Source organism: Scophthalmus maximus, chromosome 6 (assembly GCF_022379125.1).
Source record: "Scophthalmus maximus strain ysfricsl-2021 chromosome 6, ASM2237912v1, whole genome shotgun sequence".
NCBI classification, from domain to species: Eukaryota; Metazoa; Chordata; class Actinopteri; order Pleuronectiformes; family Scophthalmidae; genus Scophthalmus; species Scophthalmus maximus.
Genome location: NC_061520.1, coordinates 23,690,682 through 23,701,704, shown reverse-complemented (window position 1 = coordinate 23,701,704; position 11,023 = coordinate 23,690,682). Strand labels below are relative to the sequence as shown.

At 40.9% G+C, this 11,023-nt stretch overlaps 1 protein-coding gene across 6 annotated transcripts in view; it reads left to right on the top strand.

Moving 5' to 3' along the window:
* Positions 1–489: 489 nt before the first annotated feature.
* Positions 490–11,023, top strand: part of klhdc8a (kelch domain containing 8A) — a 78,912-nt gene continuing 68,378 nt past the window's right edge. For 3 of the 6 annotated variants that reach the window (XM_035631843.2, XM_035631844.2, XM_035631845.2), the window contains exons 1-2: positions 1,199–1,627; positions 5,147–5,209. The gene's annotated coding sequence lies outside the window, so the exon portion shown is untranslated. Of the gene's footprint in view, positions 1,628–5,146; positions 5,210–11,023 lie in introns of all 6 variants that reach the window. The other 3 variants (XM_035631850.2, XM_035631846.2, XM_035631848.2) reach the window with 2 other exon arrangements.

Below are 11,023 nucleotides of genomic sequence, written 5' to 3'. Positions count from 1 at the left end.
ACAAACTTCATGGGATGGGAAACTTAACTATGGAAACTTATGTTGTCCCAAACTATAACATACGTACCACAAAACTATTATGTATCTAATATATATGTGTGACAGGTCATTGTGATTGTTTGTTGCTCTATTTAGCATGTAGGGATTTACACAATGAACATGTGTATAATTGCATTTGAGACTAAAATGATTAAATAGCAATGAATGCAAAATATTTTGAATTGCAAGGCTTACTCAGTGCATTTTGTGCCAAAGCAATTATGAATTTCTATAGTCATGTTAACAACTGACCTTATGTTCCTATAAATAGTCATATAGTTTGACAAAGTTTAATAGTCATTCGACGATTGTGCCAAAGCGATTGAGAAAAACTGTAATACATATATCCAGTGTACACATTGAGATCTGGCTGCTCTGCCAAACTCCTGTCCTCCTCCTAATTGTGTAGCCCCCCCCCAAAAAAATAGACGAATAGAGAATGATGGTACCCATCAGTGATGCTGCGTTATTGTGTTTTCTTCCTTTTTGACTGGTCTTATCTTTAGTCCATATATGAGGGTCTTGAATAATGTGACCACTGAGGAGAGGACTGTTTTGCGCGGTGACGGTGGACCAACGGCTGTTAGCTGACAAGCTGTCACAACCTAGGTATTTTAGAGTCATGTCCAGTTGCATATTCCCACCCATGTAGTTGTTGTACGTTGACTAATATCTCAGTTGCATTTACACTTGTATTTACTGTTTTCACAATGTTTCCCTGACCACCTCTGGGGGATGCCACCCTCCCCCAATTTTTCTGCTTTGATAGGTGTTGTTGGGACCAGAAGAAGTCGATTAAAGTTGAATGAAAGAAAAGAAAATGACATTTATACATGAATTATACTATTCATATTTTTATATAAAAATAGTGAAATATTGACCTACAATGACGGTATCAATCGTGTCTATCAATGTAGACCCATTTTGGCCTAACGGACACATGAAATAATGTTCAGACTAGATACAGATGTGCATTGAAGTGCAAGTCAGAAGAGGGTGCAAACAGAGAGTTTATTTTATTATGATTTTATGAATTATGATTTAGATTTAATCATGTCAGTCTTGCTTATAAGACACTAAGCCTTCTAGCTGATCATTTTTTATAAATTATTTAGTTAATTTATAAAAAATAATAATAATCTGAAAGACCAATAGACACACACTTCAATAACGTACCGTCTTTCCATTTGCCCACATGAAGTAGTGTCAGTGATCTCCCTTTCACCAAACGCAGGTTATCACAACACGGGGGCCCCCCCCGTCTCTCTCCGCAGTGTACCGTCGCAGGGATGGAGCTCAACTTGTGCGGCTGAAGAGCACCAGATGAATACTTCATCGGTGACCCACATCGTGGCGATATCTGAGGCTCGGCGAGCGGAGCCCTGCCGCGTTCACAGCGCCGCTCCTCCGCTGTGCGCTCGGTGCGTGGGATGCTCCGCGCGGCGCACCTAGCCCCCCCCATCGCTCTCGTCCGCCCGGATCCGAGTCGCCGCCCCGCTCTCCATTACTCTTCCAGAGCGAGGAGAGGAAGGACAAGGGGAAGGGGAAACGGTGCACACCGAGGGAGTGGGCGACGGCGACGGGGAAAGTGAGTAGCTCGAGAGGGACGGCTGCTGGGAATGTGAGGCTCATTCCAGCGGTTAACACGGCTCCTAGCGCAGTTGTAAAAGTCGTGCTAGTACTTTGAGATGGCAGTATGTCGTCACTCGTGACATGATACGTCTTTTCTACTCCAACTTCGGCTGGTTGAAGAAACTACCCGCGCAGTTAAGCTAGTTTTGTGTTGAGGTTATTGTAGGCTAATAGCAAGACGGTTTTATGGTGGCTTGTTGCTAACTGGTGGTCTGAATTGAAATATGACACTAAGCCTTCTAGCTGATATGAAGCCACGAGCCGCGCAATGTAAATGTTGCTTTTTTTTTAAATGGCTCTGTATGCTGATTAAGTGTTGCATGTTAATATGAACAATATTATGGAGTTGTCTGAATGTTTCCTCCCATGCACATCTGGTAATTCAGTCAAACATGTTAGAAGACTGGTGATAATTACTTAGATTTAAATATAGTATTGATGTTTTAGCAATGTGGTACTCGAAAATTGCACCATGTGCCAGTGAGTCTCCACACTCACCACAGCGGACGGTTTATGAGTCCACCTCACTAAATCTAGTCTCTGCAACATCAACCCTCTAACAAACCCTAGGCAGAGTGTATAAGGCTTTACATACTACGTGTGAAACTGTGCCGTGTAGGCTGTCCTCCTTGTTGAGCGACAAAAATGGAAGAGAACTATAGATAGTTTTTTGTAGAAAGAAACGTAACACCTGCTCCGTTTTCCACCTTTCTCCCCTCAAGCCAGTAAGATGCCCAGTCCTGTCCCAACATCCTCGGTGGAGTTGGCCTCATCCGGCTCCGAGTCAGAGATCCCCCACATCCAAACAGGCCAGTGTGTTTCGGAAGGAATGGCTTGTCCAATTTCTGCTAAAGCATGGCAGGGAACACTGCTTTTGCTGTTGGAGCATCGACAATGTCTTTAATAAACACAACCTACAGTTAGAGTATGGAAGCAAATAAGAGACATAAGTCTTTGAACTTTAACAGCCACTGAATACTTAATATTGAAATATTTTATTTTGAAAAACATGTATCTGAATTTATTTGTTCGGAATTTCACCTCTTTGAATTTATTTTACTTCGGTATTCAGATACAAAAAAAAAAATCAGATCTCAAATTTTAAGTTACAATTTTTCAATTGCTCAAATTCAGATCAAAAAATTCAAGTTAAATATTCACACTCTGAAATTCGATTGCTCAAATTCAGATCGAAAAATTCACACAGTAACATCCGGGCTACCCAGGATAGGAAAAGCAATTGAGCCTGCATGCAATCGAACCGACGTCTGGCCCATCAGAGCACGGACGGTCTGTCATGTGATGACTTACCTACATAGAGACACGAGTCACACAAACCATATCTGTGTTCCAAACATACTTAGCTTCAACATACTCCTGTCGAGCCCTGAGTTCGATTGTACATAAACAGCAAACTTACCGGAGCGCCTTCGTTTCCCCTTTGCCAGATGTCGGTTCGATTGCATGCAGACTCAATTGCTTTTCCTATCCGGGGTAGCCCGGATGTTACTGTGTGAATTTTTCGATCTGAATTTAAGCAATCGAATTTCAGAGTGTGAATATTTGACTTGAATTTTTCAATCTGAATTTGAGCAATCAAATTTGAGAGTGTGAATATTTAACTTGAATTTTTCGATCTGAATTTGAGCAATCGAAAAATTGTAACTTGAAATTTGAGATCTGAATTTTTTTGTATCTGAATACCGAAGTAAAAATAATTTCAAAGAGGTGAATTCCACACAAATAAATTCAGATACATGTTTTTCAAAATAAAGTATTCAGTGGCTGTTAAAGTTCAAAGACTTATGTCTCTTATTTGCTTCCATATTAGAGATCATAAATTATAATAATATTTAGCACTGCTCATAATATAGTCAAAGACAGCTACCATTTACAAAATTTAGGTCCCAAATCATCCTCATGAAAAAGCACCTTTATTCCTTTTTACAGTCATTTACATAATGTGTTAAGAAATTACCAATATATAATGTCAACCAAAGGTATAATAGGTGTATTACTGTGGTGCCAAAAGGTGCAGTGAAATTTTTTTGGGTACACCTAAATGAAAAAGTTAGGCGCAGCAGTGTAACCAATGTAAAAAGTTAGTCTGGTGCCCTGCTCAGTATAAATTCACACACTTTAATAGCACCATGACGTTTAATAATATCTTATAACCTTGAAGGTAGGATTTATTTCAGAGCTGTTGTGATAGATGCTTTTACTTTAAGCTTGGTCCTCTTCATAAAACTGGCAACTACGTTGAAGTCTCTTGTTCAAATCTTATTGGATTGATAACATCATATGTCATAGTTGAGTAGGTTTTTAAAGTCCTTCCCCTGCCCATGGCATGGTGATTGATGATGATGGATCTATGGTTACAGTCCCCGTGACAATAATGACAGAGAATATAAAGACCATCCATGCCTTATCTGAAAGGTCACTTACTCAGTATTCACCACACTTGTCTGTCTTCAGCCTGGTTCAGGCGGAGCACAGATGTGCAGCAAGAAGAATGACATTTCTTTCTCTTGCCTGCTCCCTGGGGGAGATTGTCACTCTCTTCTACTTTCACACTTAGCAAAAAAGTTAGAAAACTCCCAACTTAACTTTCAATGACCTAACAATTTGCTTGCTTCTTTGGTCCCCATCAGTTAAACAGTGAAAGGAAAAATGGAGCCCAGGCTTTACGCAATGTACAAAATTATTTTGCGTTTAATGATATTTGGTGAAGTTAGCAAATTATTTGTACAGAATTTGAGCTTTCACATTTTATATTTTTAAGCTGAATGAATCAATGTGGCCACCAGTTGGCACTAGTTGTCAGGCGCAAACTGCATAACAAGATAACAGACACAGTTAGTTGTTATGGCTAATGAGTTAGCAAACAGGGGGGCTACTTATGCATGCACCAGACAAACAGCAAAATTAGCATTAATTTAGAATTATGTTTCTGACCACCTGATGAATATTAATATTCAATCTCCTTTGGTCTTCACTGACTTCCCAGGAAAGGTAAATGTTCACCAAATGGTTTCGTCTGAGCATATTTTCATGTTTTTGCTAAAAACTGCATCTAAAAAGTTGTACCTGTTCCGGTACCATTCTAAATTCATACCTCTGATATTTGACTCTGAAAAATATTAATACTTTTTTACATTGTTGTCTCGACACCAGCAGCTGTAGAATCCATGAAGACAAAATGAAATTGTGATTCAAGGATTAACCGGTCAAAAGAATAAGTACATAATGAAAAACGAGGACAAACATTCAATGGCTGTGCAGTGGTTACATTTTGTTCTGTACAAAAAGAACTGAGGCTCGATACTCAGCCTTAGCTGAGAGCGGTGAGAGTAACATACAGAGAAATTGCAGGCCCCCAGTCCAAAACAACAAGCTGAAAGAGGCTAGAAGAACTGCAGAGCTGCAGTGATAATTCTCTGCATAGAGTTTAATTGCTGCCGTCTTGACTTCACAGGTAACTGAAACACAGCACGGAGAAATCATCAAAGGGTCGCTTGCTTGGGACTCCAACCTGAAGGTAAAGTGTTGTCATTCATTTTCCTTAAGAGCCTTGCCTCCTCACCTCCTCCCCATGCTTTCCTTTCTACTCTCCCCTACTACTCCAGCATAAGTGCCTCTCATCTCTACTTCCTGACTTCCTCATCCATTCTTGTTTCAGCAAGTATTGATTACCTCCTTCCGCACACACATAAATACCATTTAAGTCGCATACTATGCATACTGAGCTGCGGTTATGTTAAATCGATGTGGTTTGATGCCGGTCCTAGTGTAACATTAGCCTGCTCATTTGCTCGGAAGGCAAACCGAAGATGAAGCTCCTTCCTGTCAAGAATAGGAGGAAGTTTGAATCTGATGTAGTGATTGTCTGCCAGTCAGTGCTGCTGGGGTGATGGCCGATCTCTTTCTGACAAGGCGACTGACATTTTAAGATTTTTAAACTGACAGCATGGCTCCAAAGTAACAGTTTGATTGCCGACTGTTGGCAGATGCTTTGTATTGTTTTGTCTTACCACAGAACTGTGTATTACTTACATTTCTTATATGTTATCTAAGGTACACTGTTTGCACTGTGCCTACTCTATATCAGTGGCAGGAAAAATTGCGGCTTGTGGGCCTGCAATGAAAATATAGCATCTAAATAAAGTGGAGAAAAAAGTAATTTGTAAATGCCAAGAACATTTGAATCTCCACTGCTGTAGCCTGCTTCACCATTACACGTTTGTTTCTCCGTCCATTCCATTCATCATCTATAAGGCTTTATCCTTTAAGGGCCACGGGGGCTGTAGCCAATCCCAGCTGACATTGGCCGAGAGGCAGTGTACACCCTGGACAGTTCGCCAGTCCATCACAGGGTCAACATACAGAGACAAACAACCATTTACCCTCACATTGACACCAAGAGTCTCCAGTTAACCTCACCCCAATCTGCATGGTTTGGACTGTGGGAGGAAGCGGGAGTTCCCGCAGAGAACCCACAAATACACAGGGAGAACATGCAAACTCCACACAGAAAGGCCTAGTTTGTTGGTCCGAACCAGAAATAAAAACCAAGAACCTTCTTGCTGTGAGGCGACTGCTAACCACAGCGCTGCCGCGTTTGTTTCTTATAAATGTAAATGCATTGCAGTATAACAACAACAACAACAACAACAACAAGTCCTTTCATCCAACCAGGTCACTGTTAATTGCGAGTGAATGAGTTATAATTTACATCCCTAGTCACCTTGTAGTGCAACACAAATCATATATTCACATAACATGCGTTGTTTTTGCCAAAATAATATTGACATAAGATGCTTCAACTCTATCCTTGCATGTGATCCTTAAACAAAGAGTTTAATCCATTTCATTCTTCAGAAAGTTGAAGTGTAAGTGGAAAACAAACTACCTGTAAACACCCCCATCCCCAAAACATGACTCCTGCTTGATAGTAAGAAGCTATAAGAATAAATATTCTGAAACATGATGATATATTTGGTGCAGATATTCATTGTGTGTTTCTTATTGTCATGTCAGTATGAGGAAAACAATAAATCGAATTTACACTAAACTACTCTAATGAGTAGTAGAGGTAATGAGCAGGCAATCAGAAATAAATTGGTCCAAAAATAGGACTGGCTACCTCAGCTATAACTAATAACACAAACCGTAACAAACGTTACATTTTTTTTAATTGGATAGTCTCGCGAGTGTCTGGCTCACACTTACTCACACATACAAACGTGTTAGTATGCAGCACTGCTGCTGGTGATGAACAGAGACAGAATGTTGGTGTCAATCTTCTCGAAGCTTAACAATAATAATGTCTTCATAGCAGATTAAAGCCGAGCATCCTGGCCATTGTGTATGTGTAGGACGGGTTGGATAAAAGTGTCCTGCCAGCTGTACTTAAAGTCCCAGAAGACACTGACGAGACCTCCCATTGCCTTATGATCTACACACAGATGTATCCAAAGAATTCCTTTATCCATAAACACAACTACTAACTTTAAACTCACTCTAGTAAAGACACAAAGTCAGAGAGGAAAATTCCTTCACAATGCACAAATGATCTCACTCTGAAAGTCAACCACTCAGATCTTAAAAGGGCAGGAGAACAGGCAGCATGCACGCACACACACACACACACACATACACACACACACACACACACACATACACACACACACACACACGCACACACACACACACACACACACATAAAAGCATGGTGCAGTGAGCAAAACCGTTAGGGAGTTAATTCCAATTCTGCTGACAGTAGATAGGTCTTGCCATTCTCTCTCTCTATCACATAGTAATTACTGATAAGGCCACAAGGATTATGATGTCCCCAACTCCCCACTGTAATAGAGCCTGTGCTCCATATAACCCTTTAGCTTTGCCATGCAGCCTCTATCACCTCCCTCATTAAGCTGTCCCTCCCTCTCATTATGCCCTCAATGTAATATCCTCCATCCATTAACTTAGCCCACTTCTCCCACTCCTCACCATTACTCCCCCTCCTCTTTCTGCTTCCCTCTCCATCTTGCCTGCCTTTCCTTTCGTTTCTTCCTCCTCTGCTCTTTTTTTCCACTCAAGCCTTCACAGCACTGCCATACTGGATTAGCTCACTCTTATTTGACTCCTACACAGCGGGCAGTAAAAGGGAGCAGAACCAATATGCTCTGAATATATGAGTGTTTGAGCTGGGGGGGGGGGGGGGGGGGGTTAGGGTGTGTGTGCTTCACGGACAGAACACAGCACAGTGGATATTGAATATACAATGTCTTATTCAACCAGGAATGTTCCTTGGTGCAGGCACATCATGTCCTTGCATACATTAAGCTTCGTTTTCTCAGCTCTGCTAATGTTTGCTTTTTCACAAGTGCCAGTATCTATTCCCGTCTCGTCACCATGGCTCCTGGCACAGCAACATGCAAAATGTAACCAAGGCTTCTGATGAGCTTTTCTGTCTTCAACTGCTTCCAACTATCAGATGAAAACTCAAGATGTTGGTGCATCTGTGCATCAAAGAGCTAGTGTGTATGTTGGGGTAAATGTGTTTGTGTAGTTATTTACCATATTGTGGTGGTTGAACTTTGTCCTTAAGCTGGTGATTATCATGGGGCCCTGCAGAAATTGGTGCTTTGGTTTCCCTTGTTTATGTTTAGCCACTGGACAATCATCTTACACAATCAGATTCCCCAGTGACTTGTGAAACAAATTTCTCTACTGTATATCTGTTTAAATCATGTAAAATAACAAAGAAAAATTACCCAATATTTGCATATTTATTGGAGTTTTAATGAACATCTCAGTCATCCTCAGTGAACGTATTTGCTTCGTTTTTGGTGAAAAATCTCACTAGCATGGATCATTTTTCTCTTTCTGATCTTACTGGGGCCATCCATTGACTTCTGGCTGATGACCTGACAAACAGTCAGTGACATGTAATGTAAACATATCAGTTGCTTTAATCTCTACCAGACTGATACTTAAAATTACAAAAATAGTACTAATAGTAGGGTGAGAGAGAGAAAATGGGGGAGAGAGAAGAGGTGGGCAGAAAGAGGGGGAGTGAAGAGAGAGGAGGGAGAAGAAAGATAGGAGTGGGGTGAAAACCCTGGTTCGGGTAGGGGTTGGGGTTAGGGAAGAGAGAGGGGGGAGAAGAAAGATAGGAGTGGGATGCAGACCCTGGTTTGGGTAGGGGTTGGGATACAGACCCTGGTTCAGGTAGGTGTTGGGGTTAGGGAGAGATACAAACCCTGGTTCGGGTAGGGGTTAAATGCTCGTGATGGGAATTCCCACCAGCAGTCTAAGCCTATAGCAGCATAACTAAGAGATGGTTCAGTAAACACCTGAGCAGCTCTAACTATAAGATTTCTCAAAGAGGAAGGTTTTAAGTCTAACTTTAAATGTAGAGAGGGTGTCTGCCTCCCTGACACAAATTGGTAGCTGGTTCCAGAGGACAGGAGCCTGGCGGCTGAAGGCTCTGTCTCCCGTCCTACTTTTACAGACGATTGGAACCACAGGTAACCCTGTGTTTACAGAGCAAAACGATCTATGAGGATAATATGGAATTATGAGCTCTGTAAGATACGATGGGGCCTGATTATTAAGGGCTTTGTAGGTGAGGAGCAGGATTTTGAATTCAATCCTGGATTTTACAGGAAGCCAATGTAGAGACACTAACACTGGAGAAATATGATCTCTTTTTCTAGTTCCTTTCAGAACTAGTGCTGCAGCATTTTGGATTAACTGAAGGCTTTTCACAGACTTATTGCAATGAATTACAATAGTCCAGTCTAGAGGTGACAAATGCATGGACTAGATTTTCAGCATCTTTTTGAGATAGGATGTTTCTTTTTTCTTTTTTTTCTCACTTAAGTTTTATTGAACATTTTGTAAACATACAGACATCATTGCAATTTAGCTGCGGATCTGTGTAGGAACAAGCTTCAAATAGAACCCTCATAGGCTAAAGTTGTTTTAGAAGTTCATTACAAATTAGGGTATTTGTGACCAAATAAAATCAAAGAATAGTTGTACAATAAAGTAAAAGAAACAAATAGAAAAATAAAAAATATGTGTAAATAACAAAAAATATAATACATTAAAAATCAACAAGGTGACATGTGAACTTCCTCCTTTAATTGTAGTGCAACATCATGGTCTGATTCCCGTCCTCCTAATTTGTGGTGTCGTTCAGCTTTCCTTTATACTCAACCCACTTTTCCCACCTTGACTCAAATTTCCCCTCCTGGAGTCTAAGTATGTGTGTGAGTCTTTCCATGTCAAATATTCTTCTACTATCCCCAGCCATTGTTCCTTTGTAGGTGGATCTGTTTTGTACCATGCTCTAGTTATGGCTTTCAGGATTCTCTCCCCTCCCTGTGTGTTTTCCTGTGCCAGGTTCCCCCCTAATAGTGCCGAGCCGGTCATAGGCAGCTCATAACCTAGTATCGCCTTTAATACTTCCCATACTTCTTCCCCGTACTCTTTCATCTTGCAGCACTTCCAAAATATGTGCGTCTGGTCCGCCCCATCTGTCCAATTGCCTCCAACATATATTCTGTCCCGGGGCGTACCTTCCTTTTGTCTTTGGAGTTATGAAATATTTAATAATATTTTTCCACCCGAACTCCCTCCATACCCTTGATAGTCACCTCTTTCCAATCCAAACCTATCTTTCAAATATTGAAAACTCTGCATTACCCCCTTTTCTACCATCTTGCACAGTGCTGTGATGCCCCATCGGGCCCATCTCTTAAAACCATGATCTTCTCTTCCCGGCAGAAATTTATTATCATGTATTAACCATCTCTGTGTCTCTTTTTCTAATTTGTATCTCCTTACTACTGTGTTCCACATGTTTAAAGTGAATTTAGTAAATGGGTCTATTAGACTTTGTTGTGTCCTAAATAGTTCTATATCTCCTACTAGGTGTTGAATTTGGTGATTTCCCCTCCTCATTTCAATGTCTTTCCACTTGGCTACATAGTCCACATTACACCAACATGCCACAGCTCTGATCTGTGCTGCATAATAATAATCCTTAAAACTCGGCACTGCCATTCCTCCTCTCTCTTTGGGTAATTGAAGTGTCACAAGCTTAACCCTTGGTCTCCTCCCCCCAGATGAACCAGGTACAGGTAAAGATTGATATAGGTACAATAGCCTTGGCTATTTTTACTATTTCGATCCTCGAACTGAAGTCCAGTGTCTGTATTGACCCCCTTCCCAAGTCCCTCTTAATGTTCTGATTAGTCTGGGTGTAATTTGCATTATATATTTTGTCTACCTCCTTTGTGATATTCACTCCTAAGTATTTAATCGTGTCCAAGTCCCATCT